This window comes from Spea bombifrons, chromosome 5 (assembly GCF_027358695.1).
Source record: "Spea bombifrons isolate aSpeBom1 chromosome 5, aSpeBom1.2.pri, whole genome shotgun sequence".
NCBI classification, from domain to species: Eukaryota; Metazoa; Chordata; class Amphibia; order Anura; family Pelobatidae; genus Spea; species Spea bombifrons.
In genome coordinates, this window is record NC_071091.1 from 6,728,942 (window position 1) to 6,753,865 (window position 24,924).

At 38.3% G+C, this 24,924-nt stretch overlaps 1 long non-coding RNA gene across 1 annotated transcript in view; it reads right to left on the reverse strand.

Annotated features, from left to right (window-relative positions):
• Positions 1–8,874: 8,874 nt before the first annotated feature.
• The window catches only part of LOC128497937 (uncharacterized), a 39,273-nt gene continuing 23,223 nt past the window's right edge, over positions 8,875–24,924 (reverse strand). Inside the window, exon 3 of the long non-coding RNA XR_008354362.1 lies at positions 8,875–9,101. This is a non-coding gene — a long non-coding RNA (uncharacterized LOC128497937). The remainder of the gene's footprint in view (positions 9,102–24,924) is intronic.

Here is a 24,924-nt window from a genome sequence, read left to right on the forward strand (position 1 = left end):
AATTAGCCAGCTCCATTTTACTGTGTTCTGGCTATTAAAGCTGCTAAGTTCAGTGCCTCAATGCCCTTGCGTGGAGTCCTGTAGATTACTGATTCTTCTGGTTCCTGATCTTGGCTTCTGTTCCTGACTCTGCTGCCTTCTGTGTTCCTGACCCTTTTGGGCTTTGACCCCTGGCTTGTATTTTTGACTATGATTCATTTATTTTTTTATTTTTTTCTATTTAATAAAAGATGTTTTTTTATCAGCATCTCCTGTTTCTGTCTGGTTTTCTTGGTTCCATGCCAACTATAAGTGATAGAGGACATTTCCAAATTTGGACATTGTGTATGTTTATACCTGTTGAGTCACCAACATTATAAGTATGGCTTAGTCCTACAATATTGCTTGATATATCAGAGAAACTCACGTGTCAATCTACAATCTTATAGGGATTGGTGCAAGTCATTCTCTGCATTCTCCGGGAGGGATACTTACATTGCTTGCATTATTATGCTAATATTTTGTTGTGTTTTATTTTGAATTAGATTTGCACTATTATCTGTCCTTGTTCTGTCTGAAATATAATATTCCAACTTAGTGAAGGTAAGGTCAGAACTAACCAGATAGACTAAAGCTTTTTATTTGCGAAATAATATGTTTTTGGTTTCTTGTTTTGCCCTATTATGCCCCTTTTGTGAATTTAGTTGTATTTAATTCATCCTTTTCCATTTGTTGTATTACGCTTTATCGGCCATACATACTTTCCTCGTATTTTGTCCATCCCTAGTTTGAGGGCGTTATCAGTTTTCTTGAGCACAAATTGAAAGGATACATGTTATGTACACAAGGAGTGTGTTTGCTGATCGAAGCTACTTACCTCATTCTCGGATAAGAGGCTTTTACACTCAATTTAATAGGATTGAGCTTGTTATTGAATGTGGACACAGAAGCATAATGGTTGGTTACAGTTGTATTAATCCTCAGTATTGATTTTCCACTGATACGAGATACTAAGATAATTAGTTGTTGTTTCACAGAATCGGTTAAAATAAAGTAAACCTTGACTACTCCATTCATGGTCACTACCCAATAGATGATTAAAGTTTGGAGGGATTCCACCCCTGCATTCTTTTGTCGACCTGTTTTGATTAGGAACATACGAGGCACTCTGCTGTGATTCAGTCCTCAAGGCCATGAAACGTACAACCCGGGTGGCCTGGCTACATATTGATAAAGATCTTGGTCCCGCGATCACGGTGGCCGTGGAATATAGAATGTGAGACTGCAACCAGAGGCCATCACTAGTACCAAGAAATCACAAGGAACGAAGAAGAAGAAGACTTCATTATGTTACAACATGTTAAAAATGAAGCTAGGACACACATTTAATGATGATTTCTCCTCGATACCAGATTAAGCATGGAGTTAAATAGTTTGTATTCATTTATTTATATGCAGCAATGCGTGTATGATGAGCTTTACCTTAGGCCAGACCTTCCAGGGCCGCTGTCCTTATGGCTGAGCCCCATGAGATGCCATTTTCTCTTAAGGACGGCAGGGTCCTCCATAGTGTAAAATGCTCAGTATTGAGATGATGGCTCTCCCTTATACCTGGCCGTTTGAGCATTGGTACACCAGGGAGCCTTATCTTTCAGTAGGCCAGAAAATGGCACTGGTTATATGCCTAAGTACTTCTTCATTAGCTCAGCAGATGATTTGAAGACACATTTTGAATTATTGAACATCAATTTAATATGACCTCACCACGAAAAAATGCTAAACGTGAAGCTCAAGAGTCCAGTAGCTTCACATGCTATGATTCATAAAGGGTATTGATCACATTCCAACTCCCATCTTATGATACAGCATGAAATAAAGTATTATGTGTACACATTCCATACTACAAATAATTAAATTAATAAGTTTTTATTGGAGAGTTTTGATTAAAGATTTTTTTTTTTGCATGTATATCAAACTTTGTTACAGAATAAAGAAATGTGTTGGTTAATGACAAAGATATTACAAGGTCAATGGAACACCGAATATGATAACTAATCAATTTATGTCTGACTCTCTTTTAAGTGGACAAACCTGTTTACCCCTAGGTTGTTTCGTTGATCCATCTATCCTGTATTCCAGTACAGCTATGCTATATTAACGTTTACTTTTTTATGTTGTCTGAAAAAGACAATTTTTGCATGATGTTACACTAATGCACTGCATTTAATTTCTTAGTATTTAAAAAATTATCCCAACAGAATTCACCCCGGGTGCTGACAGTTAATTAGTGTTGGGGCAAACCATGCCGCCAAGTCTGAAGGTTGTAAATCTTACATTTTTTTGGCATGTTATTAACTTCAGGATAATAAGGAATATAAAAGTATTCCCTGTGCACCAAACACATCATATTGTTCTGATGAGGCATTGAGCAATTTATCTGAAACATTGACACTGTAACACTGTATCATTAATTTAGAACGCAACGTCTCAGGTTCATGACATTCACTAACCAAATTGAAATATCGGCAGTCAGCTGTGGAAAAAGCTAAGGACATCACACTACCTGATCTAAAGAATTTAAACTACGCGCATTGAAGGCCAAGTCAGCCCTGGTAGTTCTTCAAGGTCATCTATCAAGTCAAAATGTAAAATATGTCACATGACTTAAAACAATATTTTGTGTAAAACTAAGTAGTAGTAGAAGCATTATTAAACACTCATCTACAGACACAAGACAAGCCAGAAGGTTTGTTATTCCCTCAGAAATCTCATGGTGCTGCCACAACCACAAGGGATTCTGGGTAGGCGCATGCAAATAAGGTCAACAACGATCACCTTTTGCCTCTATATCCACTTTATACATGGATCCCTTGAGAGTAATTGCCCGCTGTACAGGACAGCCTTTAGACAAAACCCGGGTAAGAGGTGCAGTAGCCAGATCACCGCTCATGGACAGCTGTTTCATCCTTAATGGCACTCGTCAGCATGAGGTTGGGATACTGGCTTAATACTTGAGGCTTGGGGTAGCCAAGAAATACCATTTCATAAGTTATGGAGGGTAAAGGTGATGGAAAACCCTTCCACTAAAATTTAGGGGTATGTACAATTACCATTAAAATGTATTTGAAGTTGTGCCTTAAGGAGAAGGGCATCTGCGTTCAATAAGATATCAAAATATAAAATGATTTCCTAAATGTCAATTTTAGCAGACCTCCCAAGATTTCAGGTGCTGGTGGGGGCATGGTCAGAAGAAATGTCCATGATAGCTACTGCTTTAAAAAGTGGGACAGTGGAGCAGCTTAGCAGGGCAGTCCCAGCATATAGGAATTGGCCCTCGCAAAGCAGGATACTTGGGAGGAACGCTACATGTTTGCTAGAGTTTTTAATATACTGTAACTGAACAACTAGTACCGAACATTGCAAAAAAAAAAAGATTAGTAGAAACTTATCATATTTTTGAAAATGTCATTAGTTGTAGGACGCACCAATATGCCCAAATATATGCTTCATATTTTATAAATGTCATGATTTGAATACAAATAATAACAGCAAATGCAATGCAGGCATAGATATGGATGATTGACGTCTGTTGATAAATATAAGGAAATTTATTGTATAAGCATTTGAAATAATTTTGTGTTATGAGTTGTGGTTAGAGGTGCGGCTTTGGATTAATTATTATTATTAGTTAACTATTACATTTTGTGGCCTACAAATATTTATTTAAGTAACTGAGTACGGAATTTTAACCCCTTAAGGACAATGGGAGGTCCCTAAACCCATTGAAAACAATGCAGTTTGAGCCCGTACATGTACGGGCTTTGTCATTAAGGGGTTAAAGATGAGTGAGGTATTTTGTTTGTGAAATTGAATTGGTAAACATACTTTCTGATGTTTATATACAACAAATTGTAGCCTTCAGGACTGTAGAACGCTACAATATAATTGTACCCAGCAAATATTCTGAACACCTAGATATGGTGCTTGTGCATTGTGAGAGCGCTGTGCATGGTGCTTGTGCATTGTGAGAGCGCTGTGTATGGTGCTTGTGCATTGTGAGAGCACGGTGTATGGTGCTTGTGTATTGTGAGAGCACTGTGTATGGTGCTTGTGCATTGTGAGAGCACTGTGTATGGTGCTTGTGCATTGTGAGAGCGCTGTGTATGGTGCTTGTGCATTGTGAGAGCGCTGTGTATGGTGCTTGTGCATTGTGAGAGCACTGTGTATGGTGCTTGTGCATTGTGAGAGCGCTGTGTATGGTGCTTGTGCATTGTGAGAGCGCTGTGTATGGTGCTTGTGCATTGTGAGAGTATTGTGTATGGTGCTTGTGTATTGTGAGAGCGCTGTGTATGGTGCTTGTGCATTGTGAGAGCACTGTGTATTGTGCTTACATTGTGAGAGCGCTGTGTATGGTGCTTGTGCATTGTGAGGGCACTGTGTATGGTGCTTGTGCATTGTGAGGGCACTGTGTATGGTGCTTGTGCATTGTGAGGGCACTGTGTATGGTGCTTGTGCATTGTGAGAGTATTGTGTATGGTGCTTGTGTATTGTGAGAGCGCTGTGTATGGTGCTGTGTATGGTGCTTGTGCATTGTGAGAGCACTGTGTATTGTGCTTACATTGTGAGAGCGCTGTGTATGGTGCTTGTGTATTGTGAGGGTGCTGTGTATGGTGCTTGTGCATTGTGAGAGTGCTGTGTATGGTGCTGTATATGGTGCTTGTGCATTGTGAGAGCACTGTGCATGGTGCTTGTGCATTGTGAGAGCACTGTGTATGGTGCTTGTGCATTGTGAGAGCACTGTGTATGGTGCTTGTGCATTGTGAGGGCACTGTGTATGGTGCTTGTGCATGGTCTGGGCACTAAGTATGGTGCTTGTGCATCGTGGGGGCACTATGTGTGGTGCTTGTGCATTGTGAGGGTGATTGTGGAGAACAGCAGTGTTAATATGTTTTCTACAGTGTCTTGAGCAAGCAACACATAAGAGGAATAACCTAGAATAGTTGGGTTCTGGTTCCACTCACTCTGGGACTTGGCACGGCTGCTAGGTAGGGGGGAAGTTAAACTTACTGTAGATGGAAACACATGGGGCCTACCTATTTTGTTCTGCTATTTTAGGAAAAAAAGTGATTTTGACATTTATCTCTGGATCTTGAGATCGCAGCTGGAGAATTTGCATGTGTGAGATCCAGTGGCCAAATCCAGCAAATGGCATTTCAAAGCATTCTGGAAAAGCAGATATTTTTTTTATTAGTAAACTGATAGTAATTAATAAAAAAGAAATGCTGACACACACCATAAACCATAAATACCTAGAAATATATAAAAAAAATTATAAAAAATATGATGTTTGGATTGCAGTTTTCTATAGCCTAGTAGTCATTTATCTCAGCAATAAAATATTATTGTTGGTCTGTGAGATATTAAAGCAAACTAACAGACTCAAGATTAGTTAGTTCATTTACATATCGTTATATAATAAGTATGTCACATGAGTTTATTAAAATTATAATTTCAATTTGATATTTTGGGGAATCTTGTCTGACTTAATGACAATATTATTACAATATTACAATATTTTATTCACAATTTACCTAAATAAAACTAGCTAACAGCATAAAGTATGCCAGACATGAATGTTTTTTACTGTGCTGTTTAAACATTTTCAAGTATTCTTGCGTGATGCTTGAATTGGCATATTATGAAACATGAAGTCATTGAATTCAAATAACTAGCTGATTATTAATACTTAATACCATACACAGAGCCTGGGTGTAATATTTTAAAGAGAAGGCATTATTATAGAAAACATATGTAAGATATTTAATAATATATTCACACTTAAAGATGGACTGTTATACTTGGGGAAAAAAACATAATTGAATCCAGTAATTTATCATTTTATTATTTTTATTTAATATTCTACTGTCACCAAAATCACAACTAGGGCATTTATCCCTCAGTGCATAGCATATAAGGGGGGGCAGACCTCCAGGGTAAGGTATCTGTTAAGGGGGCCCAAGGGACAGCTGCTTTAGGCCCCTAAATTAAACCTGGGCCATTTTCTTTATAAATGACACTTTTACAGCTTAAATACTGTATATATAGCAGAATATATGTAGGGAAAATGATAAAGTAATCTAATTATAGACCAGAGCTGATGAGGACAGAAACAAATAAGAGCAAAGGAGAAGGTGTTATGACCCCTCGCTGATATGTTCCTGTCTCCCCGTGCTGGTTCAAAATAGTTTAGAAAGGGCCCTTCCGACCTGGACCAGTGCACTCCAGGCCCCGTAGAGACACAGGCCCCATCGCAGTTGTGACCATCGTGACCCCTGTAGTTACACCACTGTCCGGGGCATATTCTATAATCTGCATATTTCAAAACCACCAACAACAGGTTTTCTGAATAACAATGTGACAATATTATCCCAGAAGGCAATGATTGGTCTAAAGCTATCAACGGCGGCAGAGGGTAATATCTAAGTCAAGCTTCTTGTAGTGAAGTGGTTAAAAACCTGGCTGAGACGTGAATATTAGCAGTCAGACAACGCATAATATAGAACTTGATAGCTGATTGCTTGGAGATATTCACGTCAAACATATTTCGTATGTGACCTTTGTAATGACGACCATAATTCCCCCTGGCACCATTTGTATGAGACCATGGTAAACGCTTTAATTAAGATATAGTTTAAGAAAAATACATTTAGAGAAGCCACTAAATGGTTTAATCCATTGAGCAGTTACTGGTATCATTCAATAAAGTAATGCATTTATGAGACACAAGCCGATCACATTATAATAAAAGACAAAAGGTCTCGGACATTTAAAAAAAATAGGGTTGGAAATCCTATCTTAAAACTAAAACAATGCATTCTCCAAAAGGGGAAGCTGAAAGTTATGCAACACAAAATGCATTTGGGTCTATTCACTAAAGCAACAGCTTATGAATTAGCAGTTAGGTTTTGTAGGTAGGGTTTGACAGTTATGGTCCAAGTCCCAAGTTTATCAAAATCAAGTCGACCGTTAACTTGGTGTTTGTTCGCAAGTGGTGTTTGGTCATTGTTCCCCCGACAATGCATGGTAAAAGAAGTATAGACTTTCATCGCAAGCCTCCATAATGCATTATACAACTTTATGATTCTATCATGTTTTATCTCATTCATAAGTTTGACCTATCAATGCCAGAAACCTCCATAATGCAGCAAGTAGCAGCACTAATAGAATTAAACCATCATATTGTGGCAGGAAGACATGCCAAGATAGGTAAATACGTTAAATAACATAGTAATTTATTTTAAAAAAGACTACAAATCCCTCAATATTTAATTTTCCTGGAAAAATTCTCTCTGACTACAAAAGGCTGAACTTCTTCAAAGAAGAAGAAAAAAAAACCGTATTACCATTCTGATGTTTCCCATTGCCTCCTTAGTGTATACTGTAACGAGGTTTAAGGTGAATTAAATTATTTAGATTACATAAAGACATTCAAGCCGCAATTTGTTTTTCAATAAGTGAACTTCTGATGAAATCTGCATGTGCGGAATTGCCGAACAGAGATCCAGCCGTGCTGCACTCCAGTAACAATATCAACAGAGGGATTGTAAAAGGTAATTTGCAAAGAAGAACATGAATCTCTTTTCCATTGTAAGATACGGTCACACTTCTATTTCTAGACGCGTAACAAATATTCACAGTCCTGTACAAAAAAAAAAGTAAACATCTACATCAACCAGCAGAGCGGTTATGGTCTGCTGGAGAACAGTATTATAAAGTAAATATAACACCCGATGGCTAGACTTTCAATTTAATGTGTAAATAAAATAAGCATATTTCATTTAAACTGTACAGTTTGGCCTCTCTTCTGTAAGCTAGAGCCTGCGTCTGTGACACCAAAGGAAAACTATCAGTGTAACGGAATCTTTGTAAAACGAAGAAAAAACAATAATACAAAACATATATATTATTTTTCCAGGTAATCTTGCCTTGTCCATGTAAAATATAGAACACATAGTAGCGGGTGTAAGATCCCCTCAGGAACAGCATACAGTGAACGACACAACCAGATAGTTGACATTGCGTTCAGGAACATATGAGCTAAACCCTCCCAAGTCCAAATGGAAGATTCCACAGAATGTTGTGGAGGATAGCAGGGCTAAGGCCCCTCGATTGCCATGGGCTAAGGCTTTCCTCCTCACTAATCACCCCTTCCTTTTCCCGTCTACAAAATTTTTACTCGTGCTGCCCCAAACCACTGGGACCTACGCACACCAAACCTTCAGCTTTCACCCTCCCTCATTACACTCTTTCTTTCCCTTACGTCTGTCCTCACTCCATTCTCCCAAGATTGTAAGCTTGCGAGCCGGGCTCTCTCCAAATAATGTATCGGTTTGTCTTAGTCTGTCCATTCTAGTCTTGTCAGATCCCTGGAATATATGTATTGTAAGAATTGTTGGTGCTACATAATATATAAATAAATAAATAAATAAATAAATAAAATATATTTTTGGTTAAGGTTCTTAAAGATATTAAGTTTAGTTTTAAAGTGATCTGAGATTTTTTGGTATAGATAAGTCTGGTATTGCAATGGTTAACTAAAGCCTTTTTTTTCTTTTGCACCCTGTCCTTTATTGTTTCCTGGGCAGTTTGTATTGGCTAATACTTAATAACCAGCGCCTGTTAGATTTATTGGACTCTGTGTATCCACTTTGAACCTTGACCACATTTTCTTGGAATGCTGCCAAAAATACTAATCATAGCTTGTGTAAGCCTGTCTGACGTCAGAAAAAAAAGTAACATCTTGTATTTAGTGTTAAAGTCCTGGAAAATGTATGAGAGGGAAATGGATCAAAACAATTTGGACACATTTTTTTGGGGGGGCAACAAATTGTTTTCTGCCCTTTTGTTTCAGAGGAACTTGGATGGCTTTTTTAAATTCAGAATTAAATCCAGTGTCACACTCATTCACACTCTCATAACTGTTCGCTCTTTCTCTGCTTCCGTGGGCCTTGTCTCTTTTCTCGTAACTCTGCTTCTTTTCTTGCCTCTTCTTGTCCTTCTGTCTTTCTTCATCCACTTCATTCCATTACTTCTTTCTCCGCTTCTCCATGAATCATGTCTCCCTGCACACATTGGAGGAACGGGGGAGAACGGGGGGGTCAGTCTGTGACTTCACTCTTTTGTGGAAGTACTCCAATAGAATAGAATAATGCAAAAAAAAAAAAAGATGGCACATATATGAATACTGCATTTGCTCAAAAAAAAAAAAACAATTAAAAAAAAATAATAATGCAAACAGAATCACTGAGAAAGAGAAGCGTTTCTCTCCTATTTTTCTCCATGATAACGGCTAACTTATTGTGGCATATATATTTGACATTTTAAATTGTACAACTAAAAATAAAAAAGTCAGGATTGCTGCTAAAATATATAGAAGCAGACTATGAACTACCAATTTTTTTTTAAAATCTAAACTTTTCTGACAAATGTTATTCCATTGTTCCTGTTCCACACATAACCCTTTAGATTTTCTAATCCGAAGAGCATTCGGTTACCATGTGTGTCACTGATATCATCATGAGCAGTCAGTCTTCAATTAATTTCATATTAGATTAAATTTGAGCTGCCCTTTGAATGAAGCAAAAAAAGAAAAATGGTAATTTTAAGCAAAGAATTAAACGTAACAATGTGCTTAATTTCCTTTGTGACATTATTTCATGGGGTTACGATTGGGTGGGTTTGTTATTTATATGCTTTTATGCAGTTGTGCTTTAAAAAAAATAAATTTCCTGTTTGAACCGGAGGAATCAAACAATACAAAATCACATGAACTAATAGGAGGTGTATTGGTGTAAGGATGGACATAATACAGGACTGATTTATTCTTCATCCCTAATACCTATGATGGTAAATGGAATGATATTTCACTCTGGATGTACTTCTTTGGAACAGATTACAAAACAGCTATTCTTTATGGTACAGTTTTGCAAATGGCAAAAGTTTTTTTTTACGAGGGACGTTCGAAAAGTTTCTTTTATATACATTTTATATTTAAAAAAAAGTGGAAACTTTTTGAACGTCCCTTGTACATAAGTCTTTGGTTACCTTCTTTGGAGGCATCATCATGGGGCACCATTAATATTATTTTGGGGGTAATGTCACGTTTCATCTAAGAAATACCAAGGATTCTAAGTTTGCAGGGCTCTCTCCACCTAATGTATCGGTTTGTCTTAGTCTGACAATTCTCGTCTTGTCAGACCTCTTGAATTTATGTATTGTATTAAGCGCTGCGTAAATTGTTGGCGCTATATAAATAAAAGATAATAATAACAACAACCTGTTGGGATAGCTGGTTCTGTCCTGATTAGGACCAGAGCCGGCCTTAAGCGCCCTGTGCGGACTACTCCTCTGGCGCCACCCCATCCCCTTCTCTCTGCCCCCCCCACTCTTCCCCTTCTCACTGCCCCCCCTGCCCCTTCTCATTGCCTCCCCCCCATCCTCTGCCCCTTCTCACTGCCCCGTCCTCTGCCCCTTCTCCCTATCCTTACTTACCTCGTTGCCGGAGTCCTGCGGTGGGAGTGGGAGGTGAAAAAATTCCGGCGCTCAGCATGAAACGCCGGCACCGCGACGGAGTCACAGAGAGTGAGGGGCGCCGAGTGGTTGCTGCAAAACTTCACGAGCGACCGCTCGGTGCCCCTACCCGGGACTTATATTGAAACATGTTTTTTTTTTAACTTTATTTAACATCCTCCATCAGGGCCGGCCCTATAATGGGGCAGACTGGGGCAATTGCCCCAGGCGGCACTTTAGAAGGGGCGGCACTTTGCCGCCCCAAGCGCTTTTTTTTTGTTTTTTTTTTTGAAGCGAAGGAGAGAGAGAGGGGTACCGAGTGGTTTTCGCTTACCCGCTCGGCGCCCCTCTCTCTCTCTCCTCTGAGGCGAGTCTCCGTGCTCTGTCACGGTGCCGGCTTGTAATGCAGAGCGCCGGAAGTGACGTCAATTTCCGGCGCTCAGCATTACAAGCCGGCACCGTGGCAGAGCAGGGAGACTCGCCGCAGGACTGTTTAAAGGTAAGTACCGGGGGGGGGGCGGGGGTAGATAATGGCGTCGGCGAAGTTTAAAATGCCGCCCCCACCGGCGTCTGCGGGGGGGGGCGGCGTTTTAAACTTCGCCCCAGGCGGCGTTAAGTCTTCGGCCGGCCCTGTCCTCCATGTTAAATAAAGTAAAAAAAAAAACTTTATTTAATATGGAGGATGTTAAATAAAGTTAAAACAAACAAACAAAAAAAAAAAACGATGCTTTTATTTAAGTCCCGGGCAGGCGCCACTGTTGCCATGGCGCCCTGTGCGGCCTCACAGGTCGCACACCCCTAAGGCCGGCCCTGATTAGGACTGTTGGTATATATGTAATTAAATCAAGATGTGCTCTTGGTTACAACAATGCAAGCATCCTAAAAAGGGTGGAAAATACAAGCACCAGACGCAGGTGTATCACATAGTTCCCATTTGAATTAATGCTTAAAATGTTTTTGTCTTTATTCACAGTTTTTAACAGGTCTGTGTTATATAAATTTTTATATTTAAAATATTTGCGTGAACATATCAGTTGAAAATTACAGCTGTCGCTTATCACAGTAAGGATTTTTTTCCCCCCAAGGAGAATTTAATGAATACGTAATACATTATTCGTTTTCAAATAAAACACAATAAAACCTGAATATATATATGTGGCAATTGAAGATAAATTCTAATCCAAATATAAAAGGTTAGATATAAAAGCAACATAACGAGAAAGAATCCCAAAACCAGATATAAACTTTCAATTTATGGAGACTATAAAAATAGTCATTTATTTTACTCAGTCTTATTTGTACAGTAGTTTTCAACTCGACGTTCAAGCTTCAGAATCTTTTACAGAATTCTGAAGGATTCAAATGATCTCAATAATAAAACGTAGAACAGTTCCAGTTGTCTTTAACTGAAAACACAATTATACAGCCAAAACAAACAATTTGATTATCTTATGTTACATATAGTTACATAGTTACATAGTTACATAGGCTGAAAAAAGACCTGCGTCCATCAAGTTCAGCCTTTCCTATATCTGTTAATTTATTGCTGTTTGATCCAAAAGAAGGCAAAAAATCCCGGCTTCGCTCTTTCCAATTTTGCACTAACCAGGGAAAAAAATTCAGACTCCGATAAAACTACCTCTGCAGGCAGAGAATTCCACATCCTTACTGTCCTTACTGTAAAAACCCCTTTCCTCTGCTTTAGTCTAAATCTCCTTTCTTCCAGTCTAAATGCATGACCACGTGTCCTATGCATAGTCCTGTTTATGAACAGATTTCCACACAATGGTTTGTATTGGCCCCGAATATATTTATATAATGTTATCATATCCCCTCTGAGGCGACGTTTTTCTAAACTACACAGATTTAAATGAGTTAACCTTTCTTCATAACTATAGTGCTCCATGTTTAATTTGATTGTTTAACTAACGCTTAATAAAACCCACGAGCCACTGGTAGGTGGCAAGCATGCGGTGCACAGTAAGTCCATGCTATACTGGGTAACATCCCAGAGTAAGGCTATCTGGTGCATTATTTTTTTTTGAAATATCAACATATATATATATATATATATATATATATATATCACTGTGCAAATGTTTTAGGCAGGTGTGAAATAATGCTGTAAAAGTAAGCTTTGAGAAATAGTCACGTTAATAGTTTATTTTTATCACTTAACAAAATGCAAAGCGAGTGAACAGAAGAAAAAGTAAATCAAATCAATATTTGGTGAGACCACCCTTTGCCTTCAAAACGGCGTCAGTTTTTTAACCAAGGTAGGTTGTTCCAATCATTTTGGAGAACAGTTCTTGTGGATTTAGGCAGCATCAGTTGTTTCTCTCTTCATGTAATTCGAGACAGACTCAATGATGTTGAGATCAGGTGTCTATGGGGGCAAAACCACCACTTCCAGTGCTGCTTGTTCCTTATGTTTTAGATAGTTAATGATTTTGGGTGTCATTTTGGGGTCGGGTTCATGCTGCAGAATAAATTTGGGATGAGATGCTTCCCTAATGGTATTGCATGATGGATAAATATCTTGCCTGTACTTTTCAGCATTGAGGAGACCATTAACACTAACCAAATCCCCAATTTATTTTGCAGAAATGTAGCCCCAAACTTGCAATGAGCATGTCTACCCTCCAAGCCTTTGGCAAACAAGCTGCCTTCTGCTACAGCCAAATATTTCACATTTTGACTCTCCTGCTGCCATTTTTTTAGTTGTAGTGGGTTTAGAAGGTTGACGACTAGACTAGTTCCAGTGTTTTCTTGAATAGTTTAGGTTGCTTAGCCTTATTTTCTTATTTTTATGTTGGAAGTATGGCTTTTTGGCTGCAAGTCTTCCATGAAGACCACTTCTGCCAATGCTGAGCTGATGGCACTGCTGGACATCTTCCGATTGCAAAGGTTATGTGTCTGTCATCTGCTGCACTTTCCTTGACCAAACACTGCCTTTATGGTCCTTAACATTGTCCGTTTCTTTGTGTTTGTTTAAAAGAGCATGGACAGAACATCTGGAAACCCCTATCTAACTTGAAATTTTTGCCTGGCAGTGACCTTGCTGATGCAGACCTTGCCGTGGTGGATGAGTTTTGACATTAAACGGTCTAACAACCTCACCTTCTTACTGAGTGTGGCTGTTCCTCAACCGGTTTTATTCCTCTTTATGCAGCTATTTCAGTTAATGATTGTGTTTCATCCTATATATTAGATGATCACTTGCACCTGTTTGGTATAATTGTTTATTCATATAGCTAAGTATATACCTTACAAAATCCCTGACTCTGTGCAAGTGTACCTGGAAGAATTGATGCTGCTCGCTCACTTTGTATTTTGTTAAGTGAAAAATATGAAAAATTAACATATTTTTGAAAGCCTTCTTATTTTACAGCATTTTTTCACACTTGCCTGACTCATTTGCAAAGTACTGTAGATGAGTGAACATGTAATCTATATGCTAGAAACCTTGTCTGATTGATATCTCCCGCAGTTTGTAGGTTTAACCCCTTAAGGACAATGGGCGGTCCCTAAACCCAATGAAAACAATGCATTTTGAGCCCGTACATGTACGGGCTTTGTCATTAAGGGGTTAAGACTTAGTAGAAATAGCCATTGGCAACGTTACAGTCTTCGCTCTATAGAATTCAATTTTGTAGCAATGTTTCTCTTGGGCACTGATGGCATTTTTGACATTTACAATGTGTCTGAGGATTTGGACTCTCAGTGGGGATCTCAGTCTTTTGGTAATGCTGAATCATGTTCAGCAACACTTGTTTTTTAACCCCTTAATGACAAAGCCCGTACATGTACTGGCTCAAAATGCATTGTTTTCAATGGGTTTAGGGACCGCCCACTGTCCTTAAGGGGTTAAGAAAACCAGACAAGCTGAATGCACTGTTCAGGAAAAAAAACAATTCACATTTCACTAAGGCTGATATACTAAAATAAAAAATACCCGTTTTTAATTGTTAGAATCAACATAATACAAAGGATAGATGGAGAAAATATTAAAGTTAATTTTTAATCAAAAAAGGGAAGCATTGACATGAATAGAAAGAGATAAGGAGGATGATAATAAGTTTGGATAGTAATAAATGGACCACCTAATTAAATAATATGTTTTAATAAAATAATGATGGTGCTTTGTGAATATTGTGTTGGTACATGGTGATTACAACATATTTTGATAAATCTCATAGACTATGGGGGAAGGTCGGCGGCTGTTCCAGATACTAAAGGGCGAGGGACTAACCAATGCCTTTGCAAATGTATCCGTTTACATTAGAGATATAAGCATGGTCTGGTTTGCTGCTGATATCTGAAAAGCCAGGGTTATTTCTTTTATTATTTATTTATTTATTTATTTGGTATCTCTTTATTAGAAAAAGTTTTCTTTTTTTTTTTTTTTTTTTTTTTTTTACATAAACATACAAAAGACAAAAAAAAAGCAGTATGACGGCAGCTCTTGTATAATGTATCTAAGAAGTACATTAGCTCTTTGCAAATCTAGGGTTATTTTTTATAGTCCTATCTACTTATTTCTATTGTTTAATTGTATTATGCAAAAAGTGTGAATCTTTGGAAAGGTCCATTTGGATGGGCATGGACGTTGATGGATACATTTAATGTGGTAAGAATAGCCATGTTACCTTACTGCTTTATCATTCCTCTGCATGTTGCAGCTATTAATGGATAGATGGGGAAAAGTGTCTAAAAAAAAAAGAAGCACGCAACAAAATGTACTCCAATGTGGATTAAAAAAAACCACAATTCAGCAATGGATAATTGGCCTTTAACTTGGCATCATACGGCACCTCATTCCTTCTCACATGAGAAGCTCACTAAGGTTGACCCTTCATAAAGCAAAATGACATCGGGGAGAAAAGTTCAACATCCCAGGCTGTTTATAAGCGATTGTGCTATTAAATCCCGTTGCTTTCCATGAAGCTATGAATAAATGTCGCCTTAATGCTGAAATTCGCATGAGCTTGTACAATAACATACAATAACATTCACACGTGTGTATTATTCACACAACTCCCCTTCTTATTAGATTATAGAAAAACTGGATCATCATCATCATCATCATCCCAGTCTCACCATGAGGTTTGATGATGTCGCATGATGATTATGAAACATTTCTAGCAAAATTCACTCATCTGAGCAGTTTGAATAGCTTCATTTTTTTTCCCCCTAAACTAAAGACAAGAACTATACTTAACATTTACATTCATTTTATTAGCATACTACAAGGAAAGAGCAATGGTTGTAATTAAGGGGGGAAAGTACATTTAACATCTGCTTGTAATTTACAGTAATAATGAAACAAATTGGAAAATGCGTGAAGGACTGCAACTGTATGCCTGCTGAAAACATAGGGACGCTAGTTCGACTTGTTTTTAAGGATTCCAGCCCCGCTCTTACATCCCGGCTACTATATTTTAATTTGGTTATATTAAATATTACTTTTAAATCTGATATATCTCCCTTGTATATTCCTACGGGGACCGCCACATATTGTGAGAGTAACTCCTACAACAGGCAAGCATTATTCTTTTGTTTTACATGTATTATTGATCATATCACAAGACTGTGTAGAGCAGGCATGTCCAAAGTCCAGCCCGTGGGCCAATTGCGGCCCGCGTTCCGGACTGATAAGGCCCCACAGATAACTAGCCCAATTAAATTTGCATTTCATTTTAATGGTTCAAAGAATGTCGGGCGAAATGGTCGGCCCTCGCACATGTTCACTTCATCAAATCTGGCACCCTTCGAAAAAAGGAACAGTAAAGAGTGATGGGAGTTATGATGTACTTTAGAGCATAATGATATAATGAAAAATACATTGGAAATGGTACAGCATAACACCCATCACTCTCACACACTTACCAATCCACACATATATACCAATCCACACATATATACCAATCCACACACACATACCAATCCACACATATACACCAATCCACACACATACACCAATCCACACACATACCAATCCACACATATATACCAATCCACACACATACCAATCCACACATATATACCAATCCACACACATATACCAATCCACACATATATACCAATCCACACACATACCAATCCACACATATATACCAATCCACACACATACCAATCCACACATATATACCAATCCACACACATACACACCAATCCACACACATATACTAATCCACACATATACACCAATCCACACACATACTAATCCACACACATACCAATCCACACACACATACCAATCCACACACATACCAATCCACACACATACCAATCCACACGCATATCAATCCACACACATACCAATCCACACACACATACCAATCCACACACATACCAATCCACACACATACACCAATCCACACACATACACCAATCCACACACATACACCAATCCACACACATACACCAATCCACTCTCACTGTATGCTTTCCTACCTTTCCTCTTTTCTCCTTACAGCTCCTTTTCCTGCTCTTCGCTCCTCTTCTTCTTCAGTTCTTCTGTCTTCTTCCGAGGGCACGGGGTTCAGAGGGCACGGACAGCGGTGGGCGCGGCTTCAGTGTTGTGCGCCGGGATCTGACAACAAACCCGGGCGCACAACAGCTGTTGCCGCGCGGATCGCAAGGGAGCGGTATCGGAGGTCTTTAACAGACCTCTGGCTCCCTTGAGTGTTTTTAAGCCGGGTTCAAGGAAGATCCTTGAACCGGCTTAAAATCACTCAAGGGAGCCGGTGGTCTGTTAAAGACCTCCGATACCGCTCCCTTGCGAGCCTGCTCCTCCACCGCCCCGCCCCCCACTAGGTACGCTACTGCACGTCCCGCCCCCCCCCTTTTTTGGGGGGGGTGACACGCGCAGGATTTCCTGCGATTCATCCTCGGCTCCTGCACGGCCGCCGAGGATGAAAGAATCTGTGCTGGAGGAACGGGTCCTCCAGCACAGATTCTTTCATCCTCGGCGGCCGTGCAGGAGCCGAGGATGAATCGCAGGAAATCCTGCGCGTGTCACCCCAAATGGCTACGCGTGTCAGCACTGACACGCGTGTCATAGGTTCGCCATCACTGCTCTAATACCTTATAGTATATATTTAACAGCCCATCTAAACCCACTACAACTTATGATACATTTTAAGATATACAAAACGGTGTACCAAGTTGCACAGTCCCCAAGGAAGTTAGAAGTATAAGATGCTTGTTCAGAATAAGATGTGGTATCCAGGGATATTTTAAATTTAGAATTTGATAATACCCATTAGGCCCATACACTCTGTCCATTATCCCCGTTATAAAGACTCAAGGGATCCCCTCTTTACATGCGAAAAAGGGAGCAAAGAGTTTGAAAAGATTATTCGGCTCTAAGCCTAATGAATATGTTAACCCCCTAACCTCCTCGTACTATTCTGAAACTGAGATTAAATGGACAGGCCAATGTCTTTTGCAGCCTCATCAATGAAGAATACAAATTGGTGAACTTTAGTTTATTTAGAATCTATTTAGAATAGCAGAATCAGGAGAACAACACGGCGATATAAAAGGACCACTCGGCTATCATGCGTTGAAGTTGAGCGTCCCCTTAATATACCAAAACTTAGCACACAAGTATGGCGGCTCTTAATAATTATAGGGTTACACGAAACATTGTGCAAAAGATACTGCTGTATACAATACCATGCACAGGTTGGGGTATATTGTTCAAGGAACATTCTAGAGAAACATGGACTTAAATGTAGAGAGACAGTAGATCAAAGGGTGGTAGGCTGTTTTAAGGGCATCTCTTCTATTTCTCAACTTCAACTCCCCTGATCATCAAAGGTTGGTATTCACTAAAGAGAGAGTTCCTTTGCTTCACTAAACATTATGAAGGGCCAACCCCAGTAAGCTTGGCTGGCCCTGTATAATGTATGGTTAATGGCGATTTCTTCAATCTTCAACGTCTCCTTACACATTGCATTGTGCATTATACAGGGCCGGCTCAGCCCTTCACACTGTTGGACCTTTATAATGAATAGAAAGATAGAGGTCCATGTATGATAGTATAGGAATTAATGTTTATTTAGTCCTTGTTGATCCATTTGGAGTCAAGAAGAAACTTTTTCCCCATTGAAAGCACAATTCAAAATGACATAAGGGTTTTTTTTTTTGCCTTCTTTTGGGTCAACATTGGTAAACAGGGAATAGGAAAACAGTTGAGCTTGATGGACGCAAGTCTTTTCTCCACCTAAACTACTATAAACTAGAAAACAAAATGCTCCTTGAAATTTTCTTTTATGAAAAAATTCCACAAAGCCGATTTCTTGACGCAATTTATCATAGAATCACTGAAGATATAGCAAAAAAAAAAGTGCTTTCCCGCCAAAAAAAATATTGAGGTTTGGATTATATTGTCAGATTTTAAAAAAATAATATAAAAAAAAAAAAAAAAAAGAATGCTGTAAAAATATATCAGATTTCCACCTCTGTGCCTACATGTTTCATTTTTCACCAAAAAAATATTTCTGAGACGGATTTTCAGGATACACCAAATTCAAGTGATTTCTTTACTTAACTGGAGAAATAAGCGACCAATGTATGCAGCCCAAAGATAACAAAACAGTGTAAACACACGTTACAATCCTAATGAGATTCATCCGTATCGGTTTAGCATCAAGCCGTTCTGGGCAGAAGATAAATAATATTAAACTGTCGTACCTCTGATAAAACATACTTGAATCTTGCACTGAAAACCATCTCTCATTTGTTGTTTTTCTTTTTTTAGCGTTCTGTTTTTAGGTGATCCCTTTAATGTAATGCTAGTAGTGAATTCGGATTTGCATGCATTTTCATTTTTAGCCAATTCTGTTAAATTCTTAACTTCATTAATTCATAAATATGTCCCTGAACAAGGAGGGACCCCAACAAAACAAACAAAAGTAAAAAAAAAGAAAGCTCCGAATTGTTTTTGGAATTTGTTGATGGATTGGACGTTCTGTGTAATGAGGAGTGGTGTAATAGTGAGGAAGTTAAATGAAGTGTGGGACAGAGCGATGGAGAAAAATGAGGGCTTACCTGGAGTTCTTGTCTTTGAGTTTCCTGGAGAGGACTTTGTGGGAACGTTGTGTTTTTTGGGGGAAACCCCCCCAAAATTCCTATATTCTCTGCCAGCTACTTTCATGTCTTCCATTCACAGACATTCTTCTCTTTTTTTTTTTAAACAAAAGGACGGAGCCTCCACGCACCCCTGAACAGGAGAGACGAATGTCTACGAAGGGGAGATGCAGAAGCGGTTGTCGGAGGAGGAAGGTAGCGAGTGATAAGGAATGAGAGAAATTGAGAAAAAAATTTAAAACAATTGTTTCTGAATACAAAAATCCTTCCAAATTTCTTCTGAACCAGAAGTGCAGGAAAAGAAATTTGTTGTCAACCAAAAATGTGTCTGAATAATTTATGTTCCACGTGCATATATCTAATTGTTAGGACACCTTTAGTCATACAGAATTTGGGTACTTTAAGAGGAACTTCCTCCATTTATTGGTGTCCTCCTTATCATAATGTCTGCGATAAACAACAAAACGGTAAAACGGGCGGCCAGGAGCTGCTGCTGTGGCACTCACTGCTCCTGTCAGTAAGTGAAGAGGCTGGCAGCTTGACACGCCGCCATCTGGCAGACAGACAGAGAAAGTTGCCGGGACGCCGTTGAAGGGCGAAGCTCGTGTGGCCCTGACATCCGGGCAATTTGATTCAAGTCAATGGAGGACTTAATTAGCATTGCCATAAAGAATCAGCACAGTGTGGTGTTTTGAGCAGGAAAAGTCACCCAAAATATCTCGACTGAGAGCAATGGCCGCCTCCAGGTCTGCAGCTAGAAGGAGTTTGTGGGATTTATTGATATTACATCTTTATTTCTTCAGAGGACTTTGCTGCTACTACTGTTTGCATCAGCGGACATCTGGTTACATGACTTATTTATTATTTTTACACTATGGAGTTTTGTGTCTCTTGTTTTGTTTGTTTTTTGAGAATTTGCTGCAATCTGGGAATCTGAATCAGATCGCTGCAGAAGCAAATAAGAACTCTACGGGCACGTAAGTATTCTAAGACAGTGAGTATGTTTTTTTTAACGTATTTATTATTACAGTGGAGTATAGAATGGAGGCTGCATTTTGAATTTGCTGATTCACATAATTTTTTATATTGCAAAATAAAATAAAACCTGTTTTTTGTCAGATATAACCTTCTTTGCTATATTAAGCACCATATTTGATATATATATATATATATATATATATATATATATATATACATATACATATATATATAATACATATTCATATATATATAATATATATTATATAAGATATATATAATATATATATATGTATATATATATATATATATACATATATATATTATATATATATATATATATATATATATATGTATATATATATATATATATATATATATATATATATTATATATATATATATCTTATTATATTATTATTATTAATATATATATTTTATACACAGTATATCAAAGCAAGAATTATTCTACCAGCAACTAGGGAATATAAATATGTATGTATGCCTTTTTATGCTTTTTGCTTTGCGTGCTCCCCTATTTTGCATATATATATATATATATATATATATATATATATATATATATATATATAGTATATATAAGTATATATATAAAGTATATGATAAAATATTTTCTTTATGGTGCTTATACACATATATTGCATGACTGAACCCCGATATTGTCATCTCATATATTTTTAAACAGTAATTATAGGATACGCAGCCTGCACTTTTTCTGTGTTCTCCTAAAAACAGCACATTTTTAGGAAACACCAATTGCTATAATTAATATATGCAAACAATAGCCTTCATTTAACACTATGCAAAATGCAAAAAGCAATATATGTAAATAGCCTGGCATGACTGGCGTAATAAATGTGTGGATACTTTGAGAATTGAATTTGAATAAAACATTGAATAAATTCCTATCGTGGTTACGGTAGAATCAATTTGTGTGATTGGCACTTTTGCGGTCTGATGTAATGATGACTGCTAAACTACTTAAAAGTCAGTTACACCGGAATATTTGTGAGTTAAATCTAAAGGAACCGATAAAAGTTACCTTTCCACTATATATAGGTGTCTTGCTGTCACTATACAGTAAAAAATGTATTTAAAAACAACTTTTTTTTTGCAAATCCCACCAGAATCCTGGAACAAGTCTGCCATCTCATGGACTGAAAGAGTGTTACGTTTGTAAATCTCTCAAATATATCGGCCGTTGTCTGGTGAGCCTGCGCCGCCCGTCTACCTTTGGTGCGATGTCAGGGCTGATTTTACCGGTACCAGGTCAGAACTGCTTTCCAGTGTGTATAGCTTAATATTTCAGGAAATAAAAACATTACTTTAGATTCACTTTATTTAGAATAGCCAATTGGTGACTGGAAATAACCGGTTACAAAAAGAAGAAAAAAAATTGTTACTAAAAAAACCCTGAAATATTTGTGATCTATGTTCTGAAATGGTTGTTTGTTGCAGTAAAATGTTTCCCAAGTTTTGTCTCCACTACAGAAAAAGGAAATCAACATGCATGGGACACGTGAATATATGAACTTGTATTCAGAGGAGAAAGGGGCATTAGTCTGAAACGGAAGCGACGGGGGTTTAGAGGAAAGAAACCTCTAAATACTTTCCTTAGTCCCTGGTCTTACTTTATATATACAAAAAACAAAAACTGTCTGCGCTTCTTACCCTAATAAAGTTGGCAACAAATTAATTATGCTTTGGCCAATTCATATAACCAAAACCTCTCATTTATATTATGTTTATATATTTGTTGCCAACTTTATTAGGGTAAGAAGCGCAGACAGTTTTTGTTTCTTGTATACATTGTACAGCCAATACACTGTTTTTGCAGCATGCTTACACCTGTTTGGTAGGCCTCGTATTATACATTTGTATTATTTGAGCCTGTGACTAGCTTAGCGCACCGACATTTTTTCTTTTACCTTATAAATAGTTTAGCCTTATGCCTATCCAGTGCTTGCTTAAATGTCGTCACTGTATGAATCTCTACCACTTCTGCTGGAAGGCTATTCCATGCATCCACTACCATTTCTGTAAATATTTCCTGATATTTCTTTTAAACATTTTGCCCCTCTAATTTAAGACTATGCCCTCCTGTTGTGGTAGTTTTTCTTCTTTTAAATAAACTCTCCTCCTTTATCTTGTTGATTCCATTTTTAAATGTATTTAAATGTTTCTATCATATCCCCCGTCTGTCACGTCTTTCTTCCAGGCTGTATATGTAAAGATCCTTTAACCATTTTAGTCGCCCTTCTCTGAACTTTCTCCAACATTTCTATATCCTTCTGGTGATCCGATCTCCATTACTGTACACAATACTCCAAGTGAGGTCTCAGCAGTGATCTGTACAAAGACGTCCCTTTCCATCAAGACCTTCTGCAATATCACTAATAAAAATATTACAGAGAATGGGTCCGGGTACAGATCCCTGCGGTACCCCACTGGTAACAACACCTCGCTCCGAATATCCGCCATTCACTACAACCCTCTGTTTTCTGATCCATTCAACAACATCGGGATCTAAACTCAGAGATTGCAGCTTAGATCATGCAGAGCTTTTCTGATGATATACAGTATATATAATGATCATATAATTATATTATATAACGTATACACAACAGAGTAAGATAACTTTGGAAGTTGCAAGTGCAACATATTTATTATTTAACGAACACAGACAGTAAGAACTGGAATATTCTTGGTCCGGATCTTTCCTAGGTTTGGCGCAGGCTGCCCTTTTCCTCAGGTTTGCGGTTTCTATAGCTGTAGATAAGGAATCCAAGCAGGCAGCAGCACAGGCAAAGTGATAGAACTACCGCTGATCCGATAATAACGATCCATTTCATATCCAAGCCGTCCCGGCTGTTCTTCGGCAGCTCTTTTGGTTCAGTGACCATCGTTAGCAGCTTGCCGTCATCATCATCATTCCGATCAGCAGGCAGCGGAGCGGGGCAAACGTCCGGCAACAGCAGAAATAATACAACGATCAGCAACATTTTGCTTCGTCTATCGATCCAGCAAAGTGGTGATCTGAGCCTGCGTCCTGCACAGATACGCGCAGCTTCGCCTTTATTGCATCACAGATCTATGATGTCACAGCCGCTGCTGTTACTGCTGGAATCTGTGCACCTGAGCTGAAGTGCAAAAATGCAGTTTTATTTTTAACTATATATATGGTTTTGTAACCAATTATAGGCTTTTGAATGCACTCATCAATATAATATTACTGCAAATACAAAAAGATAGTTGGGAATAACTGTGATATATGTAAGAACCAAAAAAGATTTATTTCCAGTTCTGAAGTTCACTCCGTTCTACTCACCCCACAAAGGCTGCCTGAACCATTCAACAGCAATCAGCAACTTAACAGGGCAGAGATAATGAGTAGGAATCATAGAAATTACGGCAGATAAGAACCGTTTGGCCCATCCGGTCTGCCCAACCTCTGAGTACTTTCCTTAGTCCCTGGTCTTATCTATCATATCTAGCTTAGCCTTATGCCTATCCCATGCTTGCTTAAATGTCTTCACTGTATTAACATCTACCACTTCTGCTGGAAGGCTATTCCATGCATCCACTATGTATATGTTAAGATCCTTTAACCATTTTAGTCGCCTTTCTCTGCACTTTCTCCAACATATGCATAGATATCCTTCTGGTGATCCGGTCTCCATTACTGTACACAATACTCCAAGTGAGGTCTCACCAGTGATCTGTACAACGGCACGAGCTCTTCCCTCTATCTACTAATACCACTCGCTATATAACCAAGCATTCTGCTCGCATTACCTGCTGCTCTACTGCATTGTCTGCCTACCTTTAAATCCCTTTCCTCGCTCGTTGAGGTTAGGACAGTATCAAATATTCTATACTCTGCCCTTGGGTTTTTATTCCCCAGATGCATTACTTTGCATTTATCCACATTAAATGCCAGTTGCTGAAATCTAGATACGCAATGTCTGCTGCACCAGCTTGCTCAGTTATTTTAGTCACCCATCAAAAAAATCTATTAGATTAGTCTGGCATGGTCTTTTTGAGGTAAACCCATGTTGTTTTTGATCTTGAAACCAATTTGACTTCAGATGTTCAACAATCCTATCCTTTAACATAGTTTCGAGTTCGGCTCACTTTTTGTTAGTACATCACTAAGCTCTTTTAATAACCTGGGCTGTATCCCATCAGGCCCCATTGACTTATTTCTCTTCACCTTAGACAGCTCATATCTTTCAAATATTTTTCTTCCTAACTGATATTTTTTACAGCAGGCACAATG